This window comes from Phymastichus coffea, unplaced genomic scaffold (assembly GCF_024137745.1).
Source record: "Phymastichus coffea isolate CEN01 unplaced genomic scaffold, Cenicafe_Pcof_1.1 PCOF00032, whole genome shotgun sequence".
Classification (NCBI taxonomy): domain Eukaryota; kingdom Metazoa; phylum Arthropoda; class Insecta; order Hymenoptera; family Eulophidae; genus Phymastichus; species Phymastichus coffea.
The window spans coordinates 388,714-408,132 of NW_026706843.1; the positions used below are offsets into that span (position 1 = coordinate 388,714).

General features: G+C 38.8%; 1 protein-coding gene across 7 annotated transcripts in view; it reads left to right on the plus strand.

The window, feature by feature from the left end:
- The window catches only part of LOC131663269 (high-affinity choline transporter 1), a 410,533-nt gene that overhangs the window by 220,609 nt on the left and 170,505 nt on the right, over positions 1 to 19,419 (plus strand). The gene's annotated exons all lie outside the window — the stretch shown is intronic.

Here is a 19,419-nt window from a genome sequence, read left to right on the forward strand (position 1 = left end):
CTAGTTTGTGTAGTTGATTATGTATGTGTTTTGTGTGTGTGTGTGTGTGAGTGCGCGCGTGCGTGTGTGTGTATGTGTTGTGTAAATATGTGCCTTTGTAGGTATGTCTGCAACTCTTGTGTCCCTGTCTTCTGCGCCTGCCTGTTCCTCTTTTCTTCTCATTTTTCTTCTGATTAATCTTCTCTTCCTCTTTCTCTCTCCAAGATCTGCCTTTTCCGCTCTTCTGTTTTTTTTCCCTTTCTTGCATGTTTTCTTTTCAGCTTTTCCTTTATTACTTTCTTTTGCCTTTTCACCTTTGTCTTTCCTTTGCTTTTGCTCTCCTTCTTGCTAATCATTTCATCTATCTTTCTCCTTATTAAGGCTTTGACACCTTTTTCTTGTTTCCTATTGCTCCCTCTGCCTTTCCTTCCCTCAACCTCACTTATTTTTCCTTAGTATCTTATGATTTGCCTTCTAGTTTACCTTTTTCTTTCTCTTCTTCGATTCTTCTTCTTTTCCATTTTGCTCCATCCTCCAATACCTACTTCCTCTTGCTTGTGTAGTTGCTGTTACTTGTGTCTTGTGTGTGTGTGTGCATGTGTATGTTTATGTTTGCGCGTATGTTTGTGTTTTGTGTGTATGTGTGTGTATGTATGTGTGTGTAGATGTATCTGCGAGTCTTGCTTCTCTGTCTTCTGTTTCCGTCTTTCCTTAGGGTCTTGTAGCTTCGTCTTCTTGCTTTTCTTTTTCTTTCTTCACTTCATTTCTTCTTCTTTTCCATTTTATCTCCATCATCCACGCTATCTTTTCTTTGCTTCCTATTATTATTTTTTCCCATTCTTCCCCTTCCTTTCTGCTTTTTTCTATATACAATATATATGTATCACATACACAAATATATGATGTTTCTTTCAGTAGTTCAAGAGGTAAGTGCAAGAGAGCGCAAGAATACACGCGCCAATTTTAGTTCAATTAGAAAGAGAGAGAGAGAGAGAGAGAGAAAGAGAGCGTGCGACAACTCATTTACGCGACTCCGAAGCACCGCTTAGTTAGGCACGCGGCATAATGAAATAAGTGGGAGGAGAGCCCTTCGGCGTACTACTGACGGCATTCAGAGCGACACGTCTGAGCCCTCAGCACTTTTCTTTTTTTGTCTTGTTTTGCTATCCGTACTTGTTCTTTTATAAACTATTACGATTTGATTGTCTTCGCATCGAGTGCATTGTTCTTGCGATCCCGTGTGTAGTGCGGTGACTTTGACAGTGCCCACGTGTGGACAGAGTGACTTAAGGTGCGTTCTGGCGAGCCGGCATTGTTTGTTGCCGCCCGTCTTCTCTTGCACCTGTACCTGCGACGACGTGTTCGCGCTATACCTATAGAGAGAGACGGCTACGACAGCCCCAGCGAACACGCCTCTTATATGTAAGTGCTAGCCCGACTTATCTCTCTCTCTCTTTTCCGCTTGCGCACCTTCTTTCTCGCACCTACGCTGCGTGTAATCTTTCTTTTGTTCTTTATATATAAAGCTATTATATTACAATTTTGTGCTTCATTTACTTGTGCCCGATCCTCCGCACTCCTAGTGCTTTTCTATTGCTTAGCCGTTTTTATATTTCGCGTTTTCAGCCACGACGAATCGACGCACGACGCCTCCACGGGCCCATCGGTAAGAAAGCCGTGTAAGAGACATTTCTGCAGCTACCAGGTTGGGTTTCGCTTCACTCTAGCGGCCCGCTCCATGCTACTTCATCATCCATTGGACACTTAACTTTATAACGAGTTTGACGGCAACTCGTTATGTCCCTCTGTCTATATGACCATAATATTAAGAATATCATATATTTATAATGTTACATTATTTGAATTATATTTCTCCTTAGCAGCAGCAGACGATGACTGCGGAGAAGGTAAGAGAGAGAGCGCCGGTAGAGAGAGACCGCGTGCGCGTGTAGGCATAGCGATATGTATGACGAGCCGCGCGCCGCGTGACGAAGGGCCGGCAATTAGCCGATAGCTCGCGAGCCGTGCAGAGGCATTCGGTTGTGCGTACGCTTGTATTGGTTTTCTATTGGTTTTCTTTGTGAATCGCCTCGTTGCAAGAGAGTGACTTTTAACTGTGACAAGTGAGAGAGGTGCAACTGTGCGTGCAATACCTCCTCCGCCTTCGCGACTAGCGACTATACTGTTAGGCGAATTCCGCAATTGTGCCGAGGTGTAATCGAAGGGTTTCGATTAAGTACCGACCGTTCCTTGGATCTCTCTCTCGCTTTGCCTATCTCACCGCTCTCTCTGAACCACCCTGTACACTGACTCGTACACGAACTATATATATTTGTATACTGCTAAAACTGCATGGCTTTTCTTTTGAACTACCCTTTCCTTCCTATCGCTTCCCTCAACTTTCGCGATTTAAGCTGTGTGACCCACGACGCTCTCCGCGGGCTAGTTGGCGATCTGACCTACCGGGCCGGTCTTGCGCAGCAGAAAACGCAGTGCCGCGAAGAGTTGCATTTGTGCACGCTACTACTCAATCTCGGTTTAATTAATATATTGTAGCGGTCTAAATCCTCGTTACAACTTAAATTAATTATAGCGGGGTAATGCACCGCCCAATTCCCCTCCCCGTTATAAGATAATGCCATAATACTTTATTTGATACAGAATAATTGTAATAATGTTTCTTTATTAGTGAATGTTTTCATAGCTCTGGCTGAATTGCATATATAGTGTCGGCCAATAATTCTGAACAGGTAATAATTTTTTGCTCCGACTTTGAGCAAGCGTAGGTCCTTCAATTTTTAGTCTAAAAAAATTCTGAGCCAGTCATTTTGAAATTCTCTCCAAAAGCGTTCTTTCTGGCTTCCTTGATTTTTCTCAGGAATGTTTTTACGAATATTAAAACGAGTAAAAAACTTCAGATATTGTTGCACTTTTTCATTTTTGTTTAATCGGCTATAGTTTTTTCAAAATCAGAGATAGAATAATTCTGAAAAAAGGTTATGAAAGGGTTTAAAAAGTGCTATTTCAAATTTCTTTTCAATAAATTATTTCGTCAGTTTATAACAATGTTTTGAGCTCGTAAATTTGCCGATTTTATACTTGTGTGATGAAAAAATTTAGAAAGCAAGTAAAAAATAACCGAAATTAATGTTAGTTAATTTAAATAGTTTTCATTATTATCCCTCACAAAAATTTGAAAATTTGTTCACACACATGAACACACACCTACCTGATGTAAAGCATTTCCAGTATATGAAATGTGTACACCAATGTATTGTGACGGTAAACGTCCGGTTTGCGCTACCGTCTGGATCACATGTCTGCCTGCGAGGGGAGCACCTATCGGTCCGGGTAAGTTGAAAATGGGAACTCGGTTCGAAATGGGAAGGAACGCGCGTGAAGCAAAAAGGACCAGTGGGAGAGCGCCTCTGACACCGGTAACAACGTGCAGGAGTCCAAGAGCACTAACGCGAGAGTTGAGCAGTTACCTGAAATTCGCGAATAGCGTGTCCGAACCTAGAAGTGCCTCTAGCACCGGAAACGACGTGCGTGTGTGTGAACGCCACAAGGAGCGTGAACGTTAGACGGCCTATAATCCTTTGTTGTTGCTGTGAGTTCGAGTGGCTAGTCGAGACGCCATCGGAGGCCAGCCACGAGGTTGCTGAATCCGTCCGACAGAAGCAGCGCGACGACAAAAAGAGGCCTCGTCTTCAAATTGGAAAAGTGGTAACCTGAGCCACACGCTAAAAGACGACGTAGAACTGCTCCCCTTGACAGCGCGACTAATCACATAAGGTAAGCTGGCCAGCTTCACGTTATTGTTTTCGATAAGTGACCGCTCGTAACATCTTTGCTTTCCCCTCACACCTGCGAATACCAGAAAATCGATAGCGAGCGAGCATGCAAGCGAATAACTCGATCGAACGATTATAAATGAAATGACGGTATGTAAGATTGTCGTGCACACCGTATAAGCGTAAATGCGCGGGCCAAATGTGTTGTAGATTATAGGATAAATAAACTCGTCTGTGCATGATTGAAACGTTAATCTATTGTTGTCTTTGCTATTAGTATGTTGGTTGACTAATACCCGTCCTCTCCTGTTCTTCGGTTAGTTAACAAAATTGATTACTTCGATCTCGTCGCGCGCATCGGGCGAGGCAAAGAAATTAAAACGGACTTACACCCCGTTACAGTATACATCAATTTCCAAGTCGTGCAACCCTTAAAATCTTCAGTCATTAATGCCATTTATATTTGGAATCATGTAATATATCAATGCATGGAAAACAACAGTAGCATTTATTAACGTACGATAACTTAGCTGTGGACTATTGAGGAGAAGTTGCAATTAGCACACTAACAAGAAAGTTATCCCAGGAGTCCCTCACCGATTTCAGTCTTTTTTTGATATGTTGGAGAACATTGAAAAATAAGACACACGTGTTTTTTTTATCTGCGGAATAAGCTTGTTAGGGGGTGAGATAGCCCCTCAACATTTTAGTCGCCAACGGGTGATTTAAAAATTTTTAATAGAATAACTTAATATTTTTTAACTAAACTCAGTGGAAAATTTCTGTTACTGAAAGGGATGAAAAATGTCGATTTGTTGACAAGATTTGATCTATTTTTAGTATAACTAAACAATTTATTTATAAAAAATTTCATAAAGAGTGACTTTAAGAAGTTAATTTTGAGTGAAAAAATCTGAAAAAATATGTTACACATAAATATATATCTCAGGTGACGTATTTCTTTATTTTTTCTGAATAGAATTTTTCAAGGGCATAACCAGCCTTCAAATCTTTTACCATGTATCAGTACAAAATTGGGATCTTTATCAGAAATAATAGCATACTTTAATAGTTTTTTGAAAAATGAGAAAATTTAAAAATCTATATTACAAATAACGCTGGTATACGTCAGTTAGTTCACAAAATTTGATCTATTTTCAAGCATAAACAAAAAATTAATTTATAAAAAATCTTATTAAAAAAATGAGATTAAAAAGTTAATTTTTAATCGAAAAAGAAATCTGAATAAATATATGTTATCCAAACATATATATCTCGTTGTCAGCTAACGTGTATTTGCATTAAAAAATTGTTGTCAAAGGATTACCACCCCTCGTATATTTTATCACGTATTAGTAGAAGATTGGGATCTTTTTTCGAAATAATAACATAATTTAACAGGTTTTGTTTATTATAGCATACCGAAAATGTTCCGCACAATTATCAAACTTACATGTGTTGGTGGGAAGTACTCATTCCCAAAAAAAGTATATGCGAAAAATTCTTATTGTTAGATGTTATTTTATACTATGAATAACCACTTTAGAAACCTGATTAGCATTAGCACTTGATTTACCAAGGTTAACAGTAATTTGAAACAGTTCAGTAAATAGGATAATCTTCACCAGGGTAAAGAAAATTACTTCAATCATAGCTATGTGACAATATAGATAGCTGTAATAGAAATCATAATAATACTTAAAAAAAATTAAGCTATCATATAAATTGAATTTATTGAAGTGATACGAGATAATTGATAAAAGATATATTAAATAAATTTCTTATACGTCTAGGTAGAAACTTATAATAATTTCTTGCGAAATAAATGTTTTATCCAATACGATTCAAATTTGTGTACGATTCAAACAGTAGTGATAATTTTTAAAACAGTGTTTGAAGCATAGCAATTTCTTATACCAACTACAGCGAACTATATCTACATTTCTACAACCCTCAATTTCGCAGTATATTTTGCAAGAATCTCTAAAACCGAAATCTTCAGGATTTTCGAATTTTGCAGGTTTTTCTTCAATATACCCACTGGCGTACCATGAATACTTGAACAAGTTTTTATATCGCGGTGATGAAAATTTATTATAGATTAATGACTGCAGTATTATAATATTATTTCTGTTATGTAACTTCATACTATAGTTCATTCTCATAGCAGCATCTAAAAAATGCCGAAAATAATTTACAAATTCAAAAACCATATTTATCCAGTGGTTGAATCTTTCCTGTCGTTCCAATTAGAATCTTTTTTTACATTTACAATTTTATTTAGAGGTGCTCGTTCTTCTACTATTTTAGGACAATGGCCACTCCAAGAATCAAGTAATAATATACTATTTGGTTCTGCATTTGGGAAGAAAATTTTCTCGAACCAAATTTCAAAGTGATCTAAAAATAAATATAAAAAGTACTTTTACTTATTTCATCTTTTCTGATTGTTATAGTAAATGTATCATTCTGTTATTACCTGAAGTAAGTTTTCCAGATTTTGATGTTGCGATAAGCACATTTTCTGTCTGAATAATTTCTTACTCTCTTGCGGTCCACTTTCCTAGTTTTTTCTTTCTAAAATAAAAAAAAGAGGCGATAGAAGTCTTTCATCATCCGATATTAATGGTTGAATCGTGTAACTACGAGTTATTGATGCAACTGACTGTACAACACACTGTACTTGTTTTTCACCTTCAACTGTTAGAGTTCTACCGAAGTGTCCAACCTCTGCTTTGATCTAAATTACACACGTTTTCCATTCCAATTTTTGCCGCACATTGTTTTACATTAGCCACAAATTTATCTGCTTCCTTTTCTAATCCCGTAGCGCTTTCCAACGTTTTTCTAGTTAAAAATTTATTCATTTTCCTCGATGTTATTCTATGTGCTTTTTTAAATTGACACAATCAATGTTTTGAAGCCCTAACCCATAAGTCTTCAGACCTATTTCTTTCTGTGCTTATAATGCTCATTTACGTTAATCTAGATCGTGGACAATCATTTCAGCATCAACTGCTGATTTAAAGTCTTCCAATGTAAATTCACAAATTCTAGCAATTTTTCCCCGTATGTACCACCTTGATTCAATGCATGAGCTCAGCGTTGAAGCTGCTTTATAGACATTACTTTTCTAAATTTTTGTTTTACACTTTCAAGGCTCAGATTTTTTAATTTTCCACTTTTGCAGTATTCTACTGCCCTTGATTTATAATCATAAGATAAATCTTCTTTGTTTTTTGTGCATTCATCTGTTGGTGAGTAAGGAGAATCAAGTATAGTATGCGAAATTTGATCTTCTAACGAGGGTCGTTTGAAAAGTCCGTGCAAAGTCAGCGAGATGGTGCTACTAGTGCGTATCAAGGTTATTTTTAGTTAGTGGCATATCATGGAAGAGCACACACCAAGTTTCAGCCAGATCGGCCAATTACTTTACTTTTTACATTCGTTTCGATCAAAGAAATCGAGTGGTTGTAAAAAAATGGACGAAAAAGAATTTCGTGTATTGATTAAATATTACTTTTTCAAAGGCAAAACGCCTCAGGAGATTAAACAGGAGCTTGATAAACATTATGGTGATTGTGCACCTTCGATTAGAATGGTTTATAAGTGGTTTCAAAATTTTCGGAGTGGCCATATGAGCACAAAAGACGCTGAACGTTCTGGACGCCCTGTTGAGGTTACCACTTCAGAAATCATTGATAAAATCCATGATATGGTGATGGCTGACAGAAGAGTGAAGGTGCGTAAGATTCCTAGTACTGTAGGCATCTCGAGCGAACAGGTACATAATATTTTGCACCAATATTTGGATATGAAAAAGCTATCCGCTAGATGGGTGCCGCGATTGCTCATGATTGACCAAAAACGAGATCGTGTGAAGTATTGCAAGAATGGTTAGCAGCTGTTCCAGCAAAATTCGCAAGACTATAAGCGTCGTTTCATCACTGTAAATGAAATATGGATACATCACTATACTCCTGAGACCAAAGAACAGTCTAAACAATGGGTTACCAAGGGGGAATCTGCTCCAAAAAAGAGGAAGACAATTCCTTCAGCCGGGAAGGTTATGGCGACTGTCTTTTGGGATTCGCAAGGAATAATCTTCATGGACTATCTGGAAAAGGGTAAAACCATTACAGGCGAATATTATTCATCGTTATTGGATCGTTTGAAAACCGAATTACTAGAGAAACGTCCACCATTGGCCCACAAAAAAGTCCTCTTCCACCACGACAATGCGCCAGCTCACACCTCAGCAGTTGTGGCCGGAAAACTGATGAAGATAGGGTTCCAACTCGTTTCACATCCCTCCTATTCTCCAGACTTGGCTCCGTCAGACTACTATTTGTTCCCTAATATGAAAAAATGGTTGGCGGGGAAAAGATTTTATTCAAACGAGGAGATGATTGCAGAAACGAATGCCTATTTTACAGACTTGGACAAATCCTATTATTTGGAAGGGATTAACAAACTAGAGCAGCGTTGGATGAAGTGTATAAGCCCAAAAGGAGACTATGTTGAAAAATAAAAAAGATTTATTAAAAAAAATCAAGCAGTTTTTATTTTTGCACGGACTTTTCAAACGACCCTCGTATTTGTGCATCCATATTTCTCTATAGTTCTTAAAAATCTTATGTATCTTCTACTACCATTTCAATATCATTGAATTCATTCATTATCCAATAGATACGATTCAAGTTGTTCTTTCAAAGCCTTCTCGTTATTATTTATAAGACTCTGGTATTTTTAATGATTGAAATGTAGCTAGAAGGAGATTGATTACGTTCATCGGATTGACTTTCATGGTGATTTTTACAAAAACGTTTAACGCTACAAAAAAATATTATAGGCGTGTTTACATGATTGAAAAAGGCATTAAAAAACTTTGGCAAATACTTTGTTGAAGAGCTTCTTTGAAGAGTAACCGAAATAAAAATCGACAAAATTAGTACCGTAAAATATTAATGCTTATTTTTTTAATAAAAAAATTTTCCAAAAAAACGTCTTTTTTTCTTTGATTTGATATTTTCTAATTTTAACTTAACGAGTTACAGTCTGAATAAAAAAAAATGTAAGAATACGTAAAGTAGAAACGACGTACCGATTCACCCTGATCTAAAACGGTAGAAAAAACTGTCAAAATTTCTGCATAGTTTAGGTTTGGGTTCGATACATTGAAATACATCTTTTCTACGTATTCTGACGATGAATCAAAAATTGATTTCAATGCGAAGCCATATTTTTTCTTCCCTAGATTAAAAAACATGTGTTTGTAGCGAGCTCCGTACGAATACATACTTATATCTCGGATCAAATTTAATTGTAAGTGTAAAATTAAATTAAATGCACAATATTAGTTTTTAAATGTACTTTTCAATATGAAAATCGAAACCTGTGTCAAACATTCTTTTCAGTTTTTTAATTGCAATTAGAAAAGAGCCATTTTTTTCAATTTTTGCAATTAGGAAATAAATGGAAGAGTGATGAGATAATTCTGACAAAGTAGATTTCTATCTACAATCTAATTTTACAAAAATTTGACACTTTTTCGCCATTTCGGATCATTGCATGGCATACAGTGTAATTATACGCGCATATACAAATGAATACCACAAAAAATGCACTTCCTTTTCACTTGTGATGAAAAGCAATCCAAAAAATGTTCACCAGAATAAAATTTTCTCTTCAAGGAAACAATATATTGAAAATATTTAAAAAATATCAATATCTTATTTTGATAATAGGAAAGATGCAGTTAGTTTTTTTATAATATAAAATAAATCACAAGAGGAAGAAAACGAAAAAATTTTTTATATCTAATTCTGTTGAATCAACGATCATTCATTCGGCATATGAATATTCATATGAATATTCATTCTAAATATGACCTGGCGATGAGTAACGAAACATTTGGGAATACGAACAATAACAAGTTCATGTGAAAAACAAATGAGTTATCCACAATAACAAGAATCTTCGAACTTATTTGCATGCGTACGATATCATAAAATTTGCATTGTGTCTTTCTCTCTCCATTCTAATTATCAGTCAGCTTTTCTTCCTCCCTTCCCTACCACAACTCACTTTATGATGGTACTCCCTGCAGATGGAGCTAATCATCATCCAAAACGAGCTACAGAAGGCTATTCAACGGACAGCGGAGAAGATCGCTGACACACCAGCAGTCAGTTGGACGTTAGGTTCTATTGACGTCCTTCACCTGCTTGAGGGTTACTGGCGTAATTTCAATGATAACCATGGCCAACTGCTTACGCTCACCAAAGAGCCGGCACTTAGCTACCTGACCGGTAATGACTACCCAACGGCTGAGAAGCTCTATGTCAAAAACCGAGGCATTCTGCTAGATCATCAAGTTCGCCGTGCTGCCTCAGAAGACAGCGCAACATCAGCCGCTTCATCGGCATCGATGAAAGACGCCATGTGCCCCTCTCGAAGCTGCTCAGATTGACGCTGCTCACATTCAGCGGCCATCCAGAGGACTGGAAAGTCTTAAGGGATTTATTTGTTGACCTCGTCCACCACAACTCTACTCTTAGAGACGCGACTAAGACTATGTTTTTGAAGACGAGCGTCGAAGGTCCGGCGGTCGAGGCGTTGCGTGGCTTTCGTGCCGTGGACGCGGATCGTGTACCGGCCTTGGAGGCTCTTTGTCGTCGCTTCGATCAGCCCAAGCTGCAAGTGAGATATCACGCCGCACTCGTCGATTTTTTGAGCCCGCTAGAGAAGAAAACACCAAAAGACCTTGTCGCGTTACTTAATAAGCTGCACAAGCACCGGACTTAGTTCGAGCGGCTAAGACAACCAGTCGCATCTTGGGATGACTAGTTCATCTTCTTCGGCGGGCTAAAGAGCCTGGGAGGAGGAGTTAGAGCAAGGCACCTCTGAGCCTGTCACAACCTCAATCGTTGTCACCTTCTGCCAATTCTCCGAATTTCTCTAGCGTCAATATCGTACCTTGAGATCCCTATGTCGGTCACCCTCTGCTTTGTCAAAGGCACCGGCCAGCGGCAAGCGAAGACTCAATCAAACGACGAGCTTGAGACCCATCCGAGTTCTTGCTGTGCAGCGAGAGAAAGGCGGCTATCCAGCCTGCAAAGAAGCACATTACATCGGCTATTGTCTTACGTTTCGTGGACTGGACCCAGAGGAGCAGCAAAGACTAGTAACGACTCGAAAATTTTGCTACAATTGTCTTAACAGCAACCATACAGTTCGAAACTGTCCATCGAACAGCACCTGCTGGAACTGCGCGGGTGCCTACCACACGCTTATCCACGAAGGCGCGTGCTGTCCAAATCACCGAGGGCACGAAGGAGCTTAGTCAGTACACACGGCATATTTGCTTATGGTTGTACGAGTAATAGGACGTATAATACTGAATATTGTAACAGCAGTTAGAAATATATTTTAAGATTTCTAGTTATTACTTAATTTATCATACCAGCTGTGTGTATTTTTCCTTTTCACGAAAATTGAAGGCCGCATCTGGCTAAAAATAAATATACACTTGACTGTTTCCTTAGACAGTTCTCATACAAGTACAGCCTATTAGCCTATATATACCTAGGGCAGTTTTATGATTGTACTTCTTAAGATCGCTAGCCTTCGCCCGCCTTCTAGATACGAATAGCACGATGATCTCGGAAAAGTAATAAAAAGAGGGCCATGTGATACACGTGCATCCTTTTTTGTTCTGAATTTTTTTTTATTTTCATTAACTTTTTCTATTTTTGATAATTCGCTTTACACAAAAATATGCGCATCGTTTCACAGGTCACTAGAAAATTTGTGGTAATCAATTATCTTAAGTAGTTCTCGAGTAATCGGCAAAAACTTTTTATACATGGACAACGTTGTGATATTACTATCACTAAAGTACTTAGTTGCTATTCCTCTAAATAGAATGTCAAATGAATTTTTGAAACTTTCTTCTTATATTAAAATTCCCGAAACTTATAATCTATAAATTATATATCTTGTGACGGGGAGAGGGAGACGGGAAATTTATTAGATTTTTCTTCTGGATTCTGGCCTCAACTGCCACCAGCGGCGCAGTCAGCCAATCGTTGCAGCTTGATTTTGTTGGGCGCCAGCTACCGTCCTTGCGTTAGGAGGGAAAGTAGCCCTACAGGTCGGCTGGTTCTGGTAGCTAAATAGTCGGACAGCTTGCTGTTTTCTCCATACGCTAGCCTCGCTGGCCACCTAGAAGTGTGAAAACGGAAGCACGAAATCCTATCTAGCGTGCAGAAGAAAATGCGGGCGGCGGCTAGTCGAAATTTCGGGTCAAGGGCTCTTCTTTCAGCAGCGGGTAGTCGGAGCGGCGTCTAAAGACGCCAAGTCAACAATTAATGGGCGATGAGGTATAGTGGGTACTTGTCGCGCCCACAAAATGGCGTATATGCGTCGACGCGTTAGCCGGCTCTGTGCAGCCCGATCGCGTTAGCTACGGGGGAAGCGGAGTTTTGGGGCGCAGGTGGAATCAATGACAAAAAAATTATTAAGAAAATTTATGTTTATTTAAATAATTACGGTCAGCTTCCGTGGGTCAGCCGAAAATTGGTTATGCCGTAAATCGTGGGGGGAAAAAGAGGAGAGGGCAAATTAATGGCGCCTGGACATCGTGTCCCCACTGCGGCTCGAGCTATGCTTTGTTGGACTCAACGAGTTTCCCCACGGTGGTCTACCTATTGCTCAAATTCCACGATGGATTCCGCGAATGGCGCAGTGCGACGCAACCGCGATCTATCCTCACAATGAGCGCGACTCGGGTCGTAGATTGAGGAGAAATGAGGGAAACTTAGGCGAATGATGGCCATGAGAAAACTTCGCTTACTCCCGTTCGCTCGCGGTTCATCAGCCAAAATCGCGAAGTTCGCGAACGAGCGGTCACACGAATACTCCGTTTATTCGCAGGACAATCGATGATCGCACGAATGGTCTGGTGACTCTCCCGTTAATGCGCGGGTTAATTCGGCGATTGCGCGAAGGTCAAGTGGCACTCCTGTTAATGCGCGGGTAAATCGGCGATCGCGAAGATCATGCGGTACTGGTCGGTTAGGCGGCTGTCTGGTTACGGACGAACGCGAAACAAAGAAGGGTGAAGTACTCACTTGTGAATCTTCTTAGGGAGAAGAAAAGGGACATCCTCGCTGTTCCGCCCATTTCGTCCTTGTTTCTCTGGTTTCTCTGTTTCTCTGCGCTAGAATCGCTATCACTCGCGAGGGCTTTGCGGCACTCTATACTTCTCGGTCCTCCGTCCTCTTTGTGCACTGCCACTTTTGCGTCTCCTCTCTCATCCTCCCACAGCTAATGCTTAGCTACTACTGCTCCGACTTTTCGCGGCGTCGTGTCGCGTCTCTTCGATTACTTCCCTTTATTTTTTTTATCTTATTGGTCCAAATTGTTGTCAAGTCCATTATCAGCGCCGTCTATAATAGTCTTTTAGCCCGCGCAATTTTGTTACTGGTCGGGTTTCGGCTTCAAATTTCCTTATTTGTTAGTTCAGTAGTGTTGGTTTTACCCTATTCGTCAGTATACCCCTATCCTATTTGTTATTGGTCGGTCTAGTCACGCGCGTTGGTTAGTTTCGCGTTGTTATCATCTATCTTTTATGCGCACACGCTCGTTAGCTCTACCGGTCGCCCCTACATGAGTATCGGTATTATCTATCTTGCTTACACGCACGCTCTACGCTATTCCCCCGCTCGCACCCGATCGCTCTCCTATCGATCATCTTACTTGCACTCATACGCTTGGTTGCCCCTCTCTCGCGTTCTGTCACTCTCCTATCAGTCGTCTTACTTACACTCATACGCCGAGTCTCTCTCTCCCTTCCCCACTCTCGATCTAGCTCAAGCTTGCTAACGAGCACGTCGCAACATGGCCGCCGCTCAGCTCACGCATTTGCATCGCATCCTATTGCCGCTGTTCCTGTCGCTTTCAGGGGCGTGTGAAGTCAATCGTGCGTGTGTGTGTGTTTCGGACGGTCCTTTGGATGTGCTAATTGGATGACCAATGGTGTTAGTACGTATGTGCGGTGTTCTCCTTGTGAATTAGTCAGCAGTATCAGCAGATCTCGGCTACGACCTTCTTCGTCGCCTGGCTTCCTGGGGGATCGTCGATCCGAGTGTATACGGGGGTGTAAAGGTCGTGCATATCGATTTGGGCGTGTCCTGAGAGGTGTTTTTCGCGAGGTCTCGGGGCTATTCATATGCTCTTATGTGAGCTAAGCGGCATCAGCTGATCGGGCGTACGCGTCCTCTTATCGGAACAGGATTTCGCGCGAGTCCTGTAGGTCGGGATTTTTACGTGATGACGCATCATCACAATCTATACAGAATTTGTCTGAAAAACTACATACTGTTCCAGAATTTAATCTTAACTTATCATTATCTAAATTAATACTATTCCTATTTTGAATCAGCGTAATTTTGATTAAGCCATCAAGAAATACTCCATTCCATGATCGAGAACTATCAGTGCAAAATATATCAGAGCAAAAATTTTCTTCACTACTTGCAAAATCAATACTTTTTGTTGTTGTTGAATTTACTTTCAAGTTTGCAATAGCATAAACGATATCGTTTTTAAAAAATGTAGTTTCACGAATAAACTTACGAGGAGTAGGGGGGGGGGGGGGATCAATAAGTCTTTACAAAAGAAAGGAAAAAAAAAGTTTTGCGTGTGTAATTTTTTTTTATTTTTCAACATAATCTCCTTAAAGGTCGATATATTTTATTAAACGGCCTTCCAGTTTTTTTAAGCCATCAGAAAAATATGATTTCTGAAAACCCTCAAAATAGGCATTGTTTCGGCGATGACTTCTTCATTCGACGTGAATCGTTGTCCGGCAAGCCATTTTTTGAGGTTAGGAAATAAGAAAAAGTCACTGGAAGCCAAATCAGATGAATATGGTGGATGGTCAATTAATTCGAACTTTAAATCTTTAATTAATGCCATTGAAACTGCACACGTGTGAACTCGAGCATTGTCTTGAAGAAAGAGGCATTTGTTTTTGTTCAAGTTAGGACGTTTTTCTCTGATTTTTTCTTTCAGCTAACTCAATAATGACGCATAATATTGTCCAGTGATCGTCTGGCCCTTTTCCAAGTAGTCGATGTAGATGATTCCATACACATCCCAGAAAACCTTTGCCATAATCTTGCCAGCTGACTTTACTGTCTTTGTCTTCTTTGGGGCTGGTTCTCCTGCGGTAATCCATTGTTTGGACTGTTCTTTGGTTTCAGGAGTGTAGTGGTGTACCCATGTTTCGTCTACAGTTACGAGTCGACGCCAGAAGTCTTCCGGATTACGACGTATGCGTGCCAACGTATGTATGCCGACGTTCGTTTGTTTTCAACAGTAAGCAAACGCGGCACCCATCTTGATGATATTTTTTTCATACCCAATTTTTCATGGAAAATTGAAATGATCGTACCCTTTGATGCCCCTGTGGCCTCAACTAATTCACGCAATTTTAATCTTCTATCACTCAACACCATATCGTGGATTTTGTTGACCATTTCGGGCGTCTACGGGGCGTCCTGAACGAGGTTCATCTTTTGTTGTTGTACGGCCGCTTTTAAATTCATTTACCCAGTTATAAACAGTCTCAAACACAGGGGCAGACTTGTCATGAACGGCGTTCATCTCAACTGTGATTTCTTTTAGTATAAGGCCTTTCAAATGAAAATGTTTTATCACCGCTCGAAACTCTGTTTTTTCCATTTTTCAAATAAACCAATAACATTTTTGTTCAACCAACGCTCACAAAAAAACGACTTAATGAATCGAGCTGAAACTTTGTACGATATCTAGTTAGTAGTATTGCTTGCCAAAAACATCACAATTCAAGCGTGACGAGCGCCATCTCTTGGATTTTGTAAAGTCTTATTGACCCCCCCCTCGTATATTGATTATGGCTTAGTTCGCATACGAGTATGTATATATTCTTGTTCTCTTATCAGTATGGATCCAAATATTCCGTAGCTAAACACTGTTCGATATATTTCTATTTGGCATTGAAATATGGAAACTTCTCGGAATTTAGCGATTTGTATCAGTTCTATATCTATGTTGGTTGAATTCACTAGTATTGTTGGGTATTGTTGTACCGCAGTCATAGCTAGTAACTACCATAGTTTTTTTAAATGCTATAGCTAGTAGGAATAAAGGAAAAATTATACTTATAAATTTTGTAAAACAGAAAAAAATATTTAGTTTTTCTTTTTATGTATAATTAATTTGTTTGCATGAACGGTACTTGTTTTTCCATCTTTATTTATGATGATATTGCTTTTCTTAGTGGCATCTAGGACTTTGACTAGAAAGTCATAGATTCTGATTTTTTTCTAATTTACCCGGTTTGAGTTATTTAATGAACCTAACTTGGTCTTCTTTATGAAAACCTACTGCGTTTATAAAACAATTATAATATTTTTTTGAGTTTTCTTTAAAAACAATTAAATTTTGCTGTGCGAAATTATTAATTTATTTTATATTTAAAATTAATTGTTAAAAATAATTAAATGATAAATCCTGTAATGATAGATTGAAGGGAAATAGTGATAGATGGAAAATCACTCAGCTTTAATTATATTCAGCAACGTTTCGTCAGCACATTTGCTCACCTCTTCAGGCTTTATTAATAAAAAAGCTCAACAAATTATTAACAATAGAGTTTTCACAAGTAATTTTAAAAGTATATAGTTATAAGTATATATACTCCTGATTTCTCTCGTAGTCAAATTATTGTAGGCTAAAACGAATAAATCGTAGCACAGTCAAGATTAAAGTGAGAAATCAAGTATTTCAACTCATATATATATTCTTCATCTATTGGCCCTTCCTCATCGATCTTGATAAAGGCTTACTGGTGTGACTAAGATATTGTATATCCTCTTTTCTATTTAACGTATTTTTACTCGTATGTAAGCCAATGTGTAACATTTCGGATATTCTTCGTTTCTTATAATTCTTTTCATAATCCAATATCCTAGCTTTTTTCCAGTAGAATTCGTGTGAAAACGTTCTTCTATGTGTAGCTACTACTGTATCTGCATCAGTGTTCGTTTAATCTAATTTTTAATGAACGTTTACTTTTACCTATATAGACTGCTGAACATTGTTTGCAGTTAAAACTGTAGACAATCCAGCATTGTCTAATAAATCCGATTTGTCTTTTCCTAAACGGATCAACTCCTGTAATGGTTTTTATAATAACGGGATAGGCATAATGCTATGTTTTTTTTAACACAGATGAACATTTTCTGAAGATGTTGCAATTATTAGGAATACTGGACTGGAAAAAAGCTAAGATATTGGATTATGAAAAGAATGATAAGAAACGAAGGATATCCGAAATGTTACACATTGGCTTACATAAAAATATGAGGGTCGTTTGAAAAGTCCGTGCAAAAATAAAAACTGCTTGTTTTTTTTTAATAAATCTTTTTTATTTTTCAACATAGTCTCCTTTTGGGCTTATACACTTCATCCAACGCTGCTTTAGTTTGTTAATCCCTTCCAAATAATAGGATTTGTCCAAGTCTGTAAAATAGGCATTCGTTTATGCAATCACCTCCTCATTTGAATAAAATCTTTTCCCCGCCAACCATTTTTTCATATTAGGGAACAAATAGTAGTCTGACGGAGCCAAGTCTGGAGAATAGAAGGGATGTGAAACGAGTTGGAACCTTATCTGCATCAGTTTTCCGGCCACAACTGCAGAGGTGTGAGCTGGCGCATTGTCGTGGTGGAAGAAGACTTTTTTGTGGGCCAATCGTGGACATTTCTCTAGTAACTCGGTTTTCAAACGATCCAATAACGATGAATAATATTCGCCTGTAATGGTTTTACTCTTTTCTAGATAGTCGATGAAGATTATTCCTTGCGAATCCCAAAAGAGAGTCGTCATAACCTTCCCGGTCGAAGGAATTGTCTTCGCCTTTTTCGAAGCAGATTTCCCCTTGGTAACCCATTGTTTAGGCTGTTCTTTGGTCTCAGGAGTGTAGTGATGTATCCATGTTTCATCTACAGTGATGAAACGACGCTTATAGTCTTGCGAATTTTGCTAGAACAGCTGCAAACCATTCTTGCAACACTTCACACGATCTCGTTTTTGGTTAATCATGAGTAATCGCGGCACCTATCTAGCGGATAGCTTTTTCATGTCCAAATGAGTAAATCTACAGAAATAGGCCAATTTGAAAATAAAAAAAAAAAATTTTTTTTTTGGAGCACCGTTCTGAAAATTTTATCGGGGTACAGTTTCGGCTTCCAAATGAGAATGTACAACCATAACTTATTTTTTATATGGGCACGGGGGTTAATTTCATGGAATTAAAAAAAAGACAATATTTTAAATCAGTAGTTTTGTAACGATATACGAGGTGTGTTCAAAAAGTAAGGTGACTTTGTATTTTTAAGAAAAAATATTTATTTATTTATCAATATTTATATTGTCCCCTTCAAAGTAATCCCCCTCAGATACAATACACTTATGCTAACGATTTTTCCAATCCTCAAAGCACTTCTCATAAGCACTTTTCGGTATAGCATTGAGCTCTTTCATCGATACAGTCTTTATCTCTTCAATCGTTACAAATCTCCGTCCTTTTATAGGTGTCTTTAGTTTTGGGAACAAGAAAAAGTCACATGGGGCCAAATCCGGTGAATATGGTGGCTGAGGCATGATTGTGGTGTTGTTTTTGGCCAAAAAATCTCTCACAAGCAAAGATAAGTGAGCAGGGGCATTATCGTGATGCAAAAGCCATGAATTGTTTTTCCATAATTCTGGGCGTTTTCTTCGTATTGCTTCTCGCAAACGGCGCATAACTTCAAGATAATACTGTTTATTGACCGTACGCCCATATGGTAAGAACTCCTGATGCACCACGCCATGGTAATCGAAGAAAACAGTGAGCAAAATTTTGACATTTGATCGAACTTGGCGTGCTTTTTTCGGTCTTGGCTCATCTGGGCTCTTCCATTGGGACGATTGGAGTTTGGTTTCGATATCATAACCATATATCCATGATTCGTCACTAGTTATGACCCTTTTGAGTAAATCTGGGTCGTCGTTGACGTCATTCAACAGTTCTTGAGCGATGCTCATGCGGCGGTTCTTTTGGTCAAAATTTAGCAATTTCGGAACAAACTTCGCTGACACACGTCTCATGCCCAAAACGTTAGAAAAAATTTCATTGCATGAGCCAAGCGATATACCAACATCCTCAGTAACTTCTCTGATAGTGATTCGACGATTTTCCAGAACAATTTTCTTCACTGCTTGAACGTTTTCATCAGTTGTTGACGTGCTTGGGCGTCCAGAGCGAGGCTCGTCATTGGCATCTTCCCGGCCATCTTGGAAGAGTTTGTACCACTTGTAAACATTTTTTTTACTTAGAACAGTTTCACCGTATGCCACCGTCAACATTTCAAGTGTTTCGGAGCAGTTTATTTTATTTTTTACATAGAATTTGATGCAAATCCTTTGATCCATATTTTTTGATAGCAAGAAATCGCCGAGCACGCAAAACACATATAACCTTTACACCTTTCACAACCAAACAAAAAATGCTATACATTTGAAACTTGGTACAGATGTTCGGGAAGAGTGTAC